The sequence below is a fragment of the Gymnodraco acuticeps genome, unplaced genomic scaffold (genome assembly GCF_902827175.1).
Source record: "Gymnodraco acuticeps unplaced genomic scaffold, fGymAcu1.1, whole genome shotgun sequence".
Lineage (NCBI taxonomy): Eukaryota > Metazoa > Chordata > Actinopteri > Perciformes > Bathydraconidae > Gymnodraco > Gymnodraco acuticeps.
The window spans coordinates 650946-663449 of NW_022989867.1; the positions used below are offsets into that span (position 1 = coordinate 650946).

The window sequence follows — 12504 nt, forward strand, 5'->3', positions numbered from 1 at the left end:
AAGATGAGAGAATTTGTTCAGACCGACTTCCTGCTACAAGTAGGGGGTCGGAAAAACCACGGACAAACAGTCTCTCTGTGTGTAATGTCGGATACAAAGAGGTCAGGGGTCAACAAAAATGATGTGACTGATGGTTACACACATGCACAGACACGAACACACACACATGCACATAGCACACACACACATTTTCTAGCTTTTTGTACAAAAGGCTGATGCAGTCGTGTCTCTCATGCCTCCATCCTGGAGGTCAACAGTCTTTTTATCAGCTGTAATCTCTTTCAATATGGAACTGCACTGTGTGAATGCAGCCTATTCACTGCACAGTAACAGCCACCCCAGCTGTCTGGGCCATTATCATAAAACCGTGGCATGAATGGCACCCTGTCAGCGCAGCAGAAAGAAGACGAAGCATGCTGGACACCTATTGAAGAGACAGACACACTGAACTCACAGTCAGTCGTCCTCTCTGATACAGCACCATGTAACTGGAGCTAAAGCTCTGGGCTCTGTATCAAACTTCAATACGCTTTTAGGACTCACAGACATTGTAGCAAATCCCAAACTGTAAAGTACTGAAGAGTTAGAATATGATTAATTGAATAACATGTCAAACCCCAGCATCCCCTAGTGATTATAGTGAAACCTTGTCACGGACTGACAGTGGAGAATCAGCCTGCCGGAGGCAACACTTTGTTCTACTGTGTCAGACAGTCAGCCCTTTGACAGTGAGGCAGAGCGACACACGCACAGCCTGCACCTCTCTGACACACACTGTATGTGGAGGGCAGGCTCTCCTGCAGCCACAACATTCAGCACACTGCTTCTGTACTTTTACAATGAGAAGTCTTCTTTTTTTCATATGACATAATTTTTTTTTAATCTGATTGGGTGAAACCCTAATGCGTCTGGTGTTCTGTTTTCAAGCAAGCCCCCAGGAAGTAAGGCAGCCGTTGAAGTACATTTCCAAAGTGGCAAAACAGTTGTACTACAACGTCCGTGGCGTCATTAGGCACCAAAACACTTTTTCTCATTGAATTGAAAAGAGACATCGTAAATCAGCTGATAATTGTTTTTTTTAGTTAAATCAACCACCCACGACAAACACTTTATAGCCCTTATTTAAATCATTAAGTCCTAAAAATTGTGAAAAGCTGAGTTATTTTCCTTCTCCATTCATTTGACTGAGCCAGACCCGACTGAGAATCTTGGAGGCGGGGCTTAACAAAAACACATCTGCGCCTGCTCTCTGGGCCCAGATTCCTAGATGATCTGGGTCCTTTTGTTTTTAAGTCAGGCCATGTTGGCTTCATGCGCCACCGAGCAACTTTCATAGAAATGAACGGGCCTCAAACGCTGTAAGCAGTTCTCATTGTAGATCCATGTTACAAACCCACCATCAACAGGACGTTGGATCAACCAATCAGTATGTTTGGAAGCAAAGCCACACAACAACGCATTGTGATGATGTGTGCCACTTTTAAATAATCAAATGTACACTACACAGACATATCACTATATTTTATGCATCTTGAGTACTTTTGTGATTTCTTCTTGTGCTGTATATATTATGCTCTATTTTTTACACACTACTGGTGCGATGGCTGGTTTAGTGCAGCGCTTCTACACTGTCGTATCAAACCTCCCCACAGGCTAAGCAAAGTGTTTTGGTTACCTCCTAACTCCTGCCACAGTTAGACCTAAATGTCTTCTTGACATCTAAATTAAGTGAGCTATAGAGCGGCCCCATGACTAGGTTTTATACTCTGTTAAATGTACATCTGTATGATGTTTTAAACTACTGAAGCCTAACATTCAGTTATAGCATTTGAACATGTAAACAATAGGTAGCTCAATACTATGTATTATGTAAATATATATACATAATATATATATATATCCATATATATATTATGGACATATGTCACTTGCATATGTCCATAATATTGCAAGTGACATATGCAATATTATGGCTTTACTGATAAATGTTCTTAAATAAGATGAGATAAAGCTTTATTGTCTTCCTTAGGAGAAATTTGTCTTGGCCATCAAGATAATACACATAAAACATTCAGGTCAATCAGTCATAGATACAGAACAGAGATTACATATCACATGGCAAAAGAAACAAACAAGAAACATAAAGGTACAGCACTTTCCCTATTGCACATACACAAATCAATATTGCACTTTCCCTATTGCACCTATGCATAGTGTCCGTCAAATTGCACATATCCCTATTGTGTCCATACCTATTTACACATATTGCACTTTCCCTATTTAACCTTCTCGATTGCACAAACTACACTGTAAACACCTCCCAACAACTCCTAACAGCATAATCACAATTGTTCCTGACTGTTCAGCAGCTTGATTGACAGCGGAACAAAGGAAAACTTATACCTGTTCAATTTACAGTTTGGTAATCTATACCTTCTGCCCTCGGCAGCAACTCAAACTCTCTATACAGGATGTGTTTGGGGTCTAAAGCAAACAGATATTGTTCTAAACCGTATTAAAGTAAACAAGTATTATCTTGAACTGTATTGAAGTGAACATGTATTATTTGGGACTGTTTTAAAGTAATCCTATATATATAAACCTTCTTACTTACACTCCATGACCCAGAGACCCTGACACACACATACACTTCCTCCCATCAGCAAACACACACACATACACTTCCTGACCCAGATATCAGCACACCCACACACACACCTCCTCACACACACACACACACACACACACACACACACACACACACACACACACACACACACACACACACACACACACACACACACACACACACACACACACACACACACACGTTCTTTTCAAGGTTCTTTCTGGGGCCAATATAATCTCAAGCACCAATATATCTGTGTACAATGTTTGATTGTTTGGGAAGGAATAGTTTGTGTGAAACCTTCCCTGGGAAAGTAAAGGAGTTAACCCAGGTATAAGATAAAAAGTGATTCTGACCTTGTATAGTTCCGAGGCTGTCACGCTCTGTTCAGAAGAAAAATACTTTTTCCCAGAACTCTGATTCGCTGTATTGGGCCCGACCCAAAGTGAATCCAACCAGTAAGAACACCTTAGGAGTAAAATGGGACGGAAGAGCCGACACACATCTCCGCCCCAAATATGTCCATATATACTGTTGTGTAGACATGCAAAATGCCCCCTGTTTCTGACTGGCTGGTCCCGATATCTGTATCGCACGGCAGTAGAGCGGGGAGCTCGGAGTGCTCTGTTTCAGGGCACTCTGTATTTCGTATTGTGTTTTTTACTATATTAAAATCAGGTTATTGTTATAACTTTTATGCCGGTGTTTTGAACTCCTTCTTTTATTAAATCTGACCAGGCTCATCTAAAGGACGGCGCGGAGCAGAGGTGGGCTTTAAGCCACCACTATTGTGTTTGCTCCTACAGGTCGCATGTGATTTTACAGCCTTGCTTTCTCACCATCTCCTCAAATATCTCCTGAAGAGAGGATGGTGGGAGCATGCCAATTATTTTTCCAGCCCTTTTTATCAAGCTCTGGAGTTGTGATTTAGATTTAACTGACAAGTTACCAAACCATGTTGTGATGCCATAACGAATAATAGACTCAATTGCTGCCCTATAGAACATTAACATGATGCATGTATCCACTCCATGAACCCTGAGCCGACGCAGAAAATGCAGGCACTGGCTTATCTTTGAGCATACCTGATCCACCTGATCCACCAGCCTAACTGAGCATCAAAAATAAATCCCCAAATATTTAAAACGTGAAACCTGCTCAACTCCCTCCCTGTTGATAAGGACTGGGCTGTGATCACCTACTGACTTGGGGTCAAAGATCATTTCCTTTGTTTTTTTAACATGTAACACCAGGTTGTGCGCCTCACACCACTTCACGACCTCTTCAATCTCAAGTTTATAAATAGAAACGTCTGAGTCTCTAGTCAGTAGACTAAGTATGGCTGTGTCATCAGAAAACTTTATAATGTGGTCGTGTGTGTGCTGACTCCTACACTCATTTGTGTAGAGTGTGAAGAGAAGAGGAGAGCTAACCTTGCAGCCTTGTGGTGCCCCTGTGCTTATGACCTGTGTGTCAGAGAGGGTCGAGTTTACTTTCACCTGCTGCTGTCTTTCAGTTAGGAAGGAGTGATACCATCTGATCAAGTAAGGGTTCACATCCATCTGTTTGAGCTTTTTTAACATCATTTGGGGAAGAATAGTATTAAAAGCTGAGCTAAAGTCCATGAACATTAATCTAGCATAAGCTAAAGGATTTTCCAGGTGTTTTAGAATAAAGTGAGTTGTAGAGGTCAGAGCATCATCTGTACCTCTACCATCGCTGTACGCAAACTGGTAGGGGTCCAAGAGGTGTTGCACCTCAGTTCGCAAGTTCCCTACAATAATCCGTTCTCGTGACTTCATAACTATTGAGGTCAAAGCCACTGGTCTGAAGTCGATGTTGTCATGTGGGCATGGTTTTTTTTTCAACTGGTATGATGACAGCTTTCTTCCATATTTGAGGGATGCTTCCCGAGTCAGCAGAGAGCTGGAATAATGGACTCCAGGCAGGGGTGAGCTCGTCTGCAAACGTTTTCAGCAGGAGTGCCGAAATACCATCTGGCCCACTGGCCTTCTTAGTATGCAGTTGTTTGAAAACCCTGGCCACAGCACTATCGTCAATTATTATTCTTCTATTGTGTATTGGGTCACAGGTTAAAGAGGTTGACAAGTTATTACATGCATCAATGTTAGAAGCAGAATTCATATCAAAACGTTTGTAGAAGTTGTTAAGTTCATTTGCTTTGCTAAGCTCATCCAGAACATGCATCTCCCTCTTGCCGGAGTTCAGCGTTGTAATGTCTTTCACAGAGTCCCACAGTTCTTTCCAGCTCTTGGTTGAGAAAGCCTCTCGGACACTCAGACTATGTTGCTCTCGGGCTTCTTTAAGTTTCCCCTTTAGTTATCTTTGAGCTCATCTCAGTTGTATTGCATCGTTCTTTTGAAAAGCGATATTTCTTCGTCGGATACACTGTTTAATATCCGATGAGATGTAGTCTTTATTGTTTGGATAGATCCTAATGGTCTTTTTTGGCACAACAGTATCGACACAAAAATGAATGTAGTCTGTGATGTCTCAGCGATGGTATCGGTGTCCTGGTAGAATACAGGAAGCAGCCACTTAGCTTTTCTTTATGCTCATCCTGCCATAGACTGACCGTTTTAGAGACAGGTTTACTTCTCTTGATGGCAGCCTTAAAGGTGGGGATTAGCTGGACGGTGTTATGGTAAATGCATATGTGGATCTGCACTCTAATGGGTCTGTATACTTGTTAGTGTGCTAGAGATAATGTGTTGTTTTAAGTGTTTGTTGATTGATGGAAACATTGAACAGATGTAAACGAGATAATACCTATAATCTGGCATAAATTATTTGAGAGCAATGTATTTTAGGCATGGTTTCCCTCATTAAGACATACACATGTTAATCTAAGGCACAACACATCATCACCTGTTTCCAAAGACATGCTGAGAGTCACTGAGCTCTGCAGGAGTTCAAATATCACTCAGGTCAGCTTGTGTTTCATGTCCACACATCAAAGGTTGCAAGCTGTTACTACTCCACTCCATGCTGTCACACCTACCTCCACCTGTGGCGCCCCCTGCAGGCAGCCAAACATTCTACACAACACCTGCAGGACAGGAGGGACAGCAGAATACACAGCACACAGGTGAGCATGGAAACATAGAGGGAACGTTGAACTTGTAAAGGTTTAAAAATATATATTCATTGTGATTTCTTTACAACAGTGCATCAGCTGAGGTGTGTTTAACAGACTTTAAATGAGCCGTACCCTCACATCATTTATCATTTTGGCCCTACCTTCCACACACACACATTGGGAGGTTACTATGGCAACCGAGCCTGAAGGGCCAGTGAATCAGTCTGCAATGATCTAGATTTGCTGATAACACATATAAAAGGACACACACGCACACTTGCAGTGTAGACAGATCTTAACACCATACATAGGATGAGTTGAAACACACACATACTTGCACCTGCATGCCCAGACACACAGCTGGTACAGTGCACAACCATAAAGGAGCTAAAACACACACACACACACACACACACACACACACACACACACACACACACACACACACACACACACACACACACACACACACACACACACACACACACTTTATTAACACTGCTGAGACTGTCTTTCACTTGACCCATATTTTTATTTTATTACATTTAAGACACAAATGCCTAATAAGCGTTTACACCAGCAATAAATACTTCCAGAATCCTCCCACTGTGACAGGAGGACGGGTCCAGGACAAATGAGTCAAGTAGGGGTTTACACATAACATAAAAACGGTTAAATATCTCATTATGGCTGCTAAGCCTGCAGCCTGTGACTCTGGAAGACTCTGAGTTATCTTCCTTTGCACAGATAAGATGCCTTCATGATGGGAGATGTTCTCTTTGCTCGCTGCAAGGTAGGAAGCAGAGCCTTAGAGTAGGGAAAGCAGCTAGGGGCTTCTGTTTCTATGGTAACCTCCCCTGATTGCCTGTGTCACTCTGACTGCGTCACAACCGTGGCAATTTGGAGCAGTCCGCCACTACAAGACCGTCACTTCTGCAGGGCTGTGCCACACAGCTCACTCCATAGAGAACAGGCAGAGGCAGAGCATGGGGTACTGCTGATTATATGATGCCAACTTATTACGAATGTTTACTTTTAAATTGGAATAACCATTTTTTATTTTAAATATAATGTGCATGCCCTTTATCTAATATTGTTTTATGTTGTGTCTATATCTTCACTTTTGTTGTAACAATGTACATTTCCCCCTATGTGGGACGATTAAAGGAATGGTTCTGGTTCTGAATATTATAAACGGGTGTGACCAATGTTTTTGAAATAACTTTATTATGAATGTTTAAGGCTTTGATGGTAGACACTAGGGCTGCATAATTAATCAGAATTGTATCGAAATCAGAACATGGACTAGAGCAATTAACGCAATTGCACAAACCTAAACTTGGTATTCTTCAAACTGAACAAAATATGTTGGTGTGGTACTGATTTAATCTACTTTTCAATAATGGTAAGCATTATGAATAAAAAAAGTCATTCTTTCCAAAATCGTAAATCATATTGCATTTGGAATATGTGTCGCAATCCTACTGGACAGTCTTCTCAAAAAACGGATTTGAACCCATAAAGCCCAGTTCTCAGCATTAGGACATTCATAAGATGATACAAACCAAGGACCTAAAGACAACAAATACTAAAAAACCAAAGAACAAAACTAGTCACTGTTAAAAAAGGTCTTGTGTTTACCAAATGTGAGTCCTTATTCTGTGATATTTGTAAAGCCTATAGTTATATAAAGCATCATCATTCCTCTTTCATGTATAGTGATATTCGGGACCAGTCCACAATAAACTGATCAAGATATCCTCTTAGTAGATATGATCATCTCTCCAATGGCAAAATGGGACAAGTTGACCTTTTCTTTAGTATCAGGGGGGTCTTTATCTAACCATTTTGTTCAATGATTGTGAGGCATGCAGCATACAAAGCTATTCTGAGAATGTGCCTGTGTCTGCATTCAAAATTAAAGTCTAATCCCAGAACAACATGATATGGATTTAGAGGTATATCTTTCCCAAATACTTTCTTGAACTGGCTTTGAAAAGACCCCCAAAAAAGGTGCAATTTAAGGGCATAATGCAGAGCACATAGGACCATATTTACCTCAGTAAGCTGGGGATACTGAATAATCTTGATTTGTCAGGATATGTAAGCTTCTTAGCATTCAATCATGTTGCTACATCTCATCATCCATATGATTAAATGTACTTTCTGTTCACCCAAACAACAAGTCCCTGTTGCAGGAATCCCTTTATCTCAAAACCTGCTCCTGTGACACCAGGCCAGCATCATGCCTATATGCTGTATGAAAGTGTACTGCTGTAAATAAACAGGGCCATTCTCATCCTCACGTTGCAGAGAGGACAGATCCGTTCCTCAAAGTTCTCCAGAGGCTCTGCTGTCCTTTTAGGCATCGCAAGTGGAGTAGGCTAATTAGCATTGAACCCTAAATAGAGCAGCAGAACCCTCGGTCTGCCTGTCTGCTTGCTGGAATAGACACATCTCTCAGACAAACACTCAGACAATGTTATCTCAGGCTCATGCTGCGTCTCAAAATAAGTACTTATGTACTTATATTTGCTGCATGAGCATGTGCCAATGTTAAGTATGAAAAAATACACTATGTATAGGAAGCGCATTTCATTTCATTTTGTTTGATCTATGTGTACGTTTTATTATAGCATTTTTCTATTGCAGCAAGAGGTGCGCCTAGCTCAGGTGGTGACCCTCACCAACAAAAAAAAAGTTGGCGAAAGTTGGAGGCACGGGGGGGGGGGAGAGAGCAGCCAGTTAGCAGCGCTACCGCCATTGACAGAGGGTGTCGTATTGTCATACTGATATTCTGTACAAACTGTGAAGTCCACTGAGACAAATGTAACGTTTGTGATATTGGGCTATATAAATAAACATTGATCGATTGATTGATTGATTGATTGATTGATTGATTGATTGATTGATTGATGGACCGCAGCCTCAGCGAACAGTTTTATAGAATCTGCTGCCACAGTTAAAGCTCCATGTTGATATTATTTTTGTTTTTTGGCAATACTTTTTCAAGATCAATAAATCAAAACGACCAGTGGATTTTCACCTAAACTGTGAGTCTGACACACTGCTTCCCAGCCTCAAGCTCTCCATGTGGTCAATAAAGTAACATTTAGGAATTAGGAGTTATAAGACTGACTCATAGGATTTGGCCACTACACCTTGAAAACCTTGATGGTGCTCTCATAACGGTAAGAAGATGAGGGTGTAACGCTAGACGCCATCTTGGCTACTAGCAAAAGGTACGCTAACGGCTGCAATTGTGGCTGCTCCGGTAAGCTAGATAGCTAACATTGGCGAACGTAATTTCTGCAACACTGTACGATTGAAATTCACGCATTGCATTATGGTTCACAGTGCATGACATGGCAATTTACTTTAAAACTGAAACGTTGACGTTAATTAAATGGATTTTGTCAACACATTTCACATAACTGTATTGGGTTAGCTGAAAGCAATAATATTAGGTTGAACCTAATATTTTTGTATTAAACTTAATATTATTGCTTGCATCTAACCTAATACAGTAACATGGTATTAGTTGACATAATACTTTTATTTAAAGTCAATGTTTCCGTTTTCTTAGTGTACTAAGGAAAGTATCCAAATACGAACACTGCAGTACTTCCAGGGGCCTCATTTATAAAGGGATATACGCTCAAAAAATGGCGTACGCCAGTTTCTACGCAATGTTTGCAATTTATACAATACTAACTTGACGGGAAAACGTGCGGTCCTCCACGCAAACTCTAACCCATGCGTACGCACTAAGCACACAAACGGGAGAGACGAGAAACTGCGACACCGTTGGCAGAAGGAAGAATGGAGAGAAATATGTGGAAATAATACCATAAATAAAATGTTACCTCTCATTTATCATATGAAGAATTCATTTTCAAACATTGATTAAAGCCAATCTTAAAATGATTAAACAAACGCCTGTTTGAGACTCCTCAGTGCACACAAAAACATAACTTGGAGAAATAAATAAATACGGAAATGTTATTTAAAACCACCTCGAATATGTTGTGTTAATGTTATGAAATGTTTTCTCATAAATGATGCGGTAAGCAGGAGGACAGAATTACGTCTAAACTGACGCCGTTTTGCATTTCAATAGGTTGTAGATACGAGCATGGTTTTATATACTATCACGTTTAATCATGTTTTATGCCGTTTGCCAAGACTTGATAGGTCGCTCGTAAAACACAGGAGGTATGGAAGCTAAGAACACCATATGTAGTGAATTGTACAGCTGATATAACACATTAGTTATATTTCCTTTAACTGGTGGATATAGGGTTGCTGCGGGGTGGGGGTGGGGGGGGGGGTTGAGATGCACAGGCTGCAGTGGAGAGGCTGCGCACAGCTGATCGACAAACCACCAAATATAAACAAATAATTCAGATCCAGTCGTCATGACTCCACTCCGGAGGGATTCCCCGATCATTTCTTACAGTTTCTCATCAAGGGGGGGTCTCCTGTCCCCGGTACAAACACACTGCCTGAGGAAGGCTATGTGTATTTATTTCGAAGTAAGCGCTTCGAGATTTGTCTTGGCAGATGAGAAGCGCTATATAAATTAAATGTATTATTATTAATTTATTATTATTTTGTCATTAACCTTTTTCGGACCATTTATTTATTTATTTTGGAGACGATCCGACCTCCATGCTGCTACTCTGGTTCGAACTGCATCCACCAAACAATATGATTTATCTCGACCTCCCCAACATAACCAAAATCTGACACGGTGTGAGATGTCTTTTTTAGCTGTTCTGTCGTCATTTCCTGCGATCTTCTTCATAAAGTCAGTCAGAATGAATGAATGAATGGGCGTTTCTTTGACTATTTATAGGCAAATATGGGCGTTATGTGAAGCCCGCAAAAGCTGCACCGCATTTCGAGTCGATTGTGATTTATAAAGGGAAACCGGCGTAGGAAGTGCTGTACGCACTTTCCTCGCCGGTACGCAATGTTTTGTGAATTGGAAAATGTCGGAACATTTCTGTATCTATCTTTTGGATATCTACTACGTAAGCAACCTTTCCACGTGAATCCTACGCACGGCGTTATAAATGAGGCCCCAGGTCTTCACTCTGGGAGCCTGTTAGCACCGTGCTGATTGTAACAATGACTGATGAGAGTTGAAGCACGGAGCTGCTTCAGTGACCTTTAGTCCCCGCAGGAGCACGTTGCTCTTTAATCCACGTAATGTGTAGATTACAAGAGATTTACCTGGATTATAGACGGATTTTCACCATCAGGGCGCCGACACAACCTGCCTGAGGTGTTTAGGCTGTTACATAATGTTAATAATAATAATAATATTGATCCAGAACAAGAAAAGACTGCACAGAAATAAGTTGGACATATCTGGATGTGTTTATTCTTTTGAAAGCTAAAACTATTTTGAATCCAACAACACAAATCTTTATATGAATGCAAATATTTGTAATAAAAAAATTAAAAATATATATGAATCTTCCAGGGCCATAAGCATCATGGGACAATAGCCGCTTTCACACCAAGTACTTTGCCGTACTTAGTGCCCAGCACTTAGTACCCCCATGGAACTAAGTACAGATCGCGTTCCCTGAGGAAAGATTACGCAAATGAAGCCGCTGACGTCAATTCTTCTTCTTCTGCTTTGGGTTTACTGGCAGGCCGCAAACCACTTCACGGCGTATACTGCCACCCGAAGTCCCCGGCCGGAAGTCCCCGGAGTCCTTCCGAGTAAATCGCCAGAACGCCGACACCTCCTCATCTCCACCGCTCCCATGTTTTTTTTTGTGTTGCCATAAGTTATTCTCTTTCCGTTGGTGCGCGGGGCTAATGCTAATAATGCTAATGCCAGCAAATACAATGGCGGCTTCACAAAACTTTTCAGAGTTTTACGGGGTGTGGTTTGCAATTCGCCCAGCTAATCGAAATTGATACTTTTTTCTCCCTAGGATAGTACCACCTCTCTAGCAGGCACTACAAATGGGGGTAAAAGATCTCGGAACTAAGTACTCTTTTTGGTGTGAACGCAAAACTAAATGGGAAAAGTACAGGTAAAAGTACTCCGGTGTGAAATGGGTGCCTTAGTTCTGTCAAAATTGAAAGAGAGATCAGTACATTTGTAGTTTTCTTGTAATGTTTTTCAGTATTTAGTTGGATTTTAATATTTTTGGACCAGGATTCCAATCATGTTCTGGATGATGTTAACAGGAAGTATAATGTTGCTTTGGAGTCATTAAGCGCTGTTAGCTTAGCTTTCACATTTGCCTGCATTTCTTAATTTCCATAAATCTGCACCATGGAAAATGATACTGCATTACTTCCTGTTTCTCACTGCAACCATGGAACAGATATCAATTACTAGACTGATTTGATACAACAACCAAAAATGTCAAACATGATGAATATTGAGGTAAGACCTGAGTTTATAAGGCGCATATTTTAATATGATTTCAAAGATTTACCCAGGTTTAGAAAGAGTAAATCTGACAGTCTTAACTCAGTTTGGATTTTGCCATCCAGATTATTCCATACCGTAAAATACAGTATGCAGCCCAAAACACAAATCATTATTGTTAATAGTTTTTTTGTTTAACCTTTTATGTACTTGTATGAACTTTTTGGCCCTGGTTCTCAAAGGAGCACCTGGAGATGTTGCTTGGTGCTCATCCTTAAAATGAAATAAACCGTAACTTTTGAGGGGGTCTTGACTTTATTTGCCAGACACACGGCACTGAACACACATGCAGAGGTGAACACAGAACACACATGC

The 12504-nt window shown here is 40.9% G+C and overlaps 1 protein-coding gene across 2 annotated transcripts in view; it reads right to left on the minus strand.

The window, feature by feature from the left end:
* bcar1 (BCAR1 scaffold protein, Cas family member) overlaps window positions 1-12504 on the minus strand; it is a 116531-nt gene that overhangs the window by 84746 nt on the left and 19281 nt on the right. The window contains exon 1 of one of the 2 annotated variants that reach the window (XM_034196278.1): window positions 5652-5684. The exons of the other annotated variant lie outside the window; for it this stretch is intronic. The gene's annotated coding sequence lies outside the window, so the exon portion shown is untranslated. Of the gene's footprint in view, window positions 1-5651; window positions 5685-12504 lie in introns of those variants that run through there. 2 annotated transcript variants of the gene reach the window in all.